The sequence below is a fragment of the Triticum dicoccoides genome, chromosome 5A (genome assembly GCF_002162155.2).
Source record: "Triticum dicoccoides isolate Atlit2015 ecotype Zavitan chromosome 5A, WEW_v2.0, whole genome shotgun sequence".
NCBI classification, from domain to species: Eukaryota; Viridiplantae; Streptophyta; class Magnoliopsida; order Poales; family Poaceae; genus Triticum; species Triticum dicoccoides.
Window position 1 is genome coordinate 369,631,598 of NC_041388.1, and position 5,412 is coordinate 369,637,009.

Here is a 5,412-nt window from a genome sequence, read left to right on the forward strand (position 1 = left end):
TTTTTTTTTGTTAGTTTGTTTTTCTATTTTATTTCTTTTCTGTTTTATTTTAGTTTTAGTAAAAATTATCACTAACACCTAAATTGGTACTTTTAAATAAACTACTGCCACATTAATTCTTATCCCAACTAAAATAGTTTAATATTTTATAAAATTCAAAAGGCATTTATTTTATTATTTAACCTACAATTTTAATTATTTTGAACACTTAAACATTTTATTAAAGTTAGGTTTCTCCACCATAATTACCGCTGCATTATTTAGTTCACTCCGAACATTTTAGTTTTAAAGTTTGAAAACTTTTGTTGTTTGCCTATGTTTTAAATTTGAATTTTGAATCGGGTTCGAATCAACGTGAGTTTAATCACAGTAATGGAGGTGACGTGGCATCATTAGCTTGGGATTACTGTAGTCTAATTATCCGGGCGTCACAATTCTCCTCCACTACAAGAAATCTCGTCCCGAGATTTAAGCGGTGGAGTAAGGGGCGAAGGTGTTGGTAGCGAAAAAAAAAAACCTAACGAGTCTTCTCGGTCTTGGCTTCCCTTTCGAAGAGGTTGATCCCTTTCGTTGATGTCTTCATTTCACTGCTTCAAGTCACCATGATCAATTTGTCATCCTTTCTTCGGGATCCCCATCGTACTTACGAATAGGTAAGGGGTAGCTCTACAACGATAGGATGTTACAAGGGAAAATCTTCTTGGGGTTTCCCAAGTATGAACATATGAGTATCTCTCGAGTTGAACAAACGAAACACATCGAGAGCAAAGTAAGACGGTGCAATAAGAAGTTTCAAGCGGATAGGCAATCGTTCATTGCCTGAAACAGAGTGTGAATGGGGTTCGGAGCAACAGGAATAAGTATTGTGTCCGATACCAGAATTGATCACTAGGAAGGTGGCTCGCAAATTACATACGAAGTCAAGCTATAGAAATAACTTTGGCAACAGGGTGTATAGGAGAGTCAGGTTTCGATCCTGTGAAACTGTGGGTTATGGGCCCACCATGTGGTCCATTTTTTTTATAGGAGCAGTGACATCTTGCACGGTCATGATAGTAAGGCATGTCAGGGAGTACCATGTCAGCTATGTCGGCAACAACGTTGGTACCTAGGGCGAGGGACGAAGAGAACCATTTTCCTGCTCGTTGAAACGAGGCGGACCAATAGGCAAGGTTCCCGTCCATCGGTGGTTACCGGAATGTCATCAACAATAGTAACAAGGTCTTGCTCACCGAGTTGTACATCGAGGTGTTTGCACAAGTAGTGGATTATTGCTGCTTATATCATATAGATCATAGAAAAGGTTTAAACAAACCAATGGAAGGAAAATATGATCATCAGATTAAACAGAACAATGGAAAGGAAAATATGTTTAAACACATATTTCGAGGGTATATCCTTCCCAAGGACAAGCAGAGCAAGATATCCATGACAGGATATAAAGTAGAAAACCATTTAGGTAAGGGGGGGAGGAATCTCATGATATTACTCATACAACGGTGTTAGGATAATTGATAATTAAAATATAGCATCGTGCGTCAAACGTGCCTGTTGAAAATCGGAGTACCATTGACATGCTTCGAGATAGAATTGACATGGTCTTCAGGTGAAGATCAAACTTTGGAAACACGAAGGATCCATCAAGAATAACTTGTAGAATAAGTCTTACAATTTCCTCATGGATGAATGGATAACCTTGCTGAAAAGGAATCTATAATGATAGGTCCTCCAGCCGGGGGGGGGGGGTGCTAGGCATGACATCATGTTACCGGGTCACGTAGAGATCAATGTTACAACTCTTGGAGATATGTCCCAACCATCATATCTGACCGAGATTCAGATCCGATTGGTGTCAGGATACCTCAGACTCAGGATGCCGAGAAGAAAAGCTGCAACACAAATAGACGAAATGACATTTCAGGATTCTCAGGAAATGAACTATGGGAGTGGGTTCCTGAAACAATAGTTCATCATTAACCCAAGGAGAGGAGGAGGTGGCTGATGGGCTCGGCGATAATCCATCGAGATTTCCGACAAGATGGATTTCCCACAATTATGTGAACAAGGAGATAACATTTGTCAGATCAAATGGTATAATGATGTATGCTCGAGGAAACATACTCAATTAAACATTGGTTGAAAGGTGCACCCGAATATGGGTTGGGTTGCACGATCAATGCTAGAGTGGTGACTTGACGAACAAAAGAATTAGAATGAACTCGACCATTACTTCAAAGCAGTAGGGTTGCTAGAAGTTTTGAATTCACACCTCATAGTACAATTGTCGGTATTCCGGTTAGAAACAACACGGGTACCAAGAAAGAATGGTGAGGGTGAGAAGTATCACCATACCAAGAATTCTTAAGAGGTGGAGTAATCCTCACGACCTTCTTGACATAAAAGATGGTAATACTCCATGGTAAAGAAGAACAAATGCTAGGTAGCAAGGAACTCGAGGTATAACACGGAACACAAACAAGTTTTTGTTGGAGGGAACGCAATAAAGAGGTCGATGACAACACAAACCATCGAGGGGCAAGGACGGTATTTCTCATCATGAATTCAATTGATATCCAGGAAGGAGTCAAGATGTTGATGATGATCACGACAAATTTTGTCGAGAGGATCCACGAACATGTAATAGATCGGCGATGGCATCAAGTCAAAGGAATGATGAAGCGAAAGGTTAATGGAACCGAGGGTACGACACAAACTCGAAACCAAGTTTGCTGTTCAAGGAGAAATGATATGACGAGGAAGATCGATGTAAGATTAACTCACCGTCGAAATTTGTGCTCCGGGAAGGACCAAGTAGCACAATTAAAATTAGCACGGTAATGATGTAGCCGAACAGGCTAGAAATGACGTGATCGGTTACAAACTCGTAAGTAAAGAAAATTACTAAAAGTTGTTGAACCGTAGTGCGGACTCGGTTCAGTTATCGGTGTCTTTTGAGTGTTTAATAACTCAGAGCCCGTGAAAAATTGGAATCCATGAGAATGTAGTACTTGATGAAGAACTCATAAGAAGTTCTGCAGTTCCATGATAATTTCGAGATACCAGGGGGTAATACTCGACGACAAATCAAAGTAGAGGTTGGACTAGGGTATTACTCTACATAAGACCAGTGCTTAAACTTGCACGAGAAATGGTATTTAAAGGAGAACATGGTCAGAACCACGATTGCAAAAAGGCCAGATCTCAGATATAAGATGAACTTATACCAAGGGAATAATTGATTTTAAAAGAAGCTTCGATGAGAAGATGTACATCGTGTCCATGGGCATGAACGCAAAGTTCAAGGTCGACTCCCACTTCTCCAATGCATAATCTTCCATTCACTTCTCGCTTTGATAAAGGCATTAGTGTTGAAAGTTTTACCTGGTGAAATACCAGATGAGTATGACTCGTGAAATCTTCCGAGTTCACACATATTAAGGAAGGCATTGGTTCAACCCATCCGGGCATCTTACGAACATATACCACAAACTTCGGGGTAATTAATACAAGCTCGAAAGTAGAGCATTGTTGGTCAAGCAGAGGATACCATGTACCAAAGGCATTATGTATCAGGGGAAAGAGCTCACAAGGTGATTAATTATGAAGGACATAAAATCCAACAAAGGAACCGATGGTCCACAACGGAGCTGGTGTGGGTATCGATACTCTATCAAAGGAAGAAGGAATGCAAGTGCACCGGATTATAGAAACAACTGACTAACTCAATTGTCAAATGCAAAGGAATTATGATTCCCAAATCAAGGGATCAGAAGCAATGCTCTGATTAGGGGTGGATAAGTTGAATAGCCTTAGGGTACAATCAAAGACAATTCGATTGGTCGAGAACCAATTCCAGTTAAAAGAATGACAGCTCAGCCGGAAAAGTAATTTATAAGGATCAATGATGATTGCGTGTATTCGCAAACATATTGAGTCAATAGACCCAAAATGATAATGACCAGGAATGTCAATAAGACTACGAGACTTATGGGATTAATCATAATGAAAGCAAACAAGAAATTCCAGAGCAATAGGTTGCTGAGGATTTTCGGAATATCGGGTGGTATTTCGAAGACTTTTGTGAAACTCAAGAACAACTGGGGATGAGCGGATACTTGACAAGTGCGGCGATTTATTTGAAGGGGTATTCATGTGGCAAAGAACTGCTAGGCAGTAGGCACGAAGTATTCTCGGAACAATAGAGAAAACTTCGGATATCTTGTAATAACAAGAACAATGGGGAATGATCGTAAGAATGGCAAGTGTAAGTAGTTATCCATAAGGATTTATCGGTGGTCGGGAATAGTAACAGTGATGGGCACAAAGTCTCGAGAATATCAAAGAGTATCTCCGAAATCTTCTGGTGCAGTCGGTGACCATCTGGACTGAAGGGGCTCTCCGGGAGAAAGTATTTTCGAGAACCTAAAGTTAGTTTTTAGTAAAAATCGTTTAACCCGAATAGAAGAGGGTTCAGAATCCCAGAGTAAAGGTCGAGGAATAAAAGATCCTAATACCACCCAATGGCGACGTGGGCCCATGGGCCGCACAGCCATGTTAGTAAAAGTTTTGTAAAGTTTAGACTCGACTTCGGTCAAGGAGTTGGAAGGGGGATTCCTACAGGCAGTTGGCTCTGATACCAACTTGTGACGCCCCCGATTTGACCGCACACTAATCATGCACGCAAATGTGTACGATCAAGATCAGGGACTCACGGGAAGATATCACAACACAACTCTACAAATAAAATAAGTCATACAAGCATCATAATACAAGCCAGGGGCCTCGAGGGCTCGAATACAAGTGCTCGATCATAGACGAGTCAGCGGAAGCAACAATATCTGAGTACAGACAAGTTAAACAAGTTTGCCTTAAGAAGGCTAGCACAAACTGGGATACAGATCGAAAGAGGCGCAGGCCTCCTGCCTGGGATCCTCCTAAACTACTCCTGGTCGTCGTCAGCGGGCTGCACGTAGTAGTAGGCACCTCCGGTGTAGTAGTCATCATCGTCGACGGTGGCGTCTGGCTCCTGGACTCCAGCATCTGGTTGCGACAACCAGAAAGAAAGGAAAGGGGAAAAAAGGGGGGAGAAAGCAACCGTGAGTACTCATCCAAAGTACTCGCAAGCAAGGAACTACACTACATATGCATGGGTATATGTGTAAAGGGCCATATCAGTGGACTGAACTGCAGAATGCCAGAATAAGAGGGGGATAGCTAGTCTTAACGAAGACTACGCTTCTGGTCACCTGTCTTGCAACAGGTAGAAGAGGACGATCTGAAGTCCTCCAAGTAGCATCTCCAAGTAACATATCATAGCATAATCCTACCCGGCGATCCCCTCCTCATATCCCTGAGGTAGAGCGACCACCGGTTGTATCTGGCACTTGGAAGGGTGTGTTTTATTAAGTATCC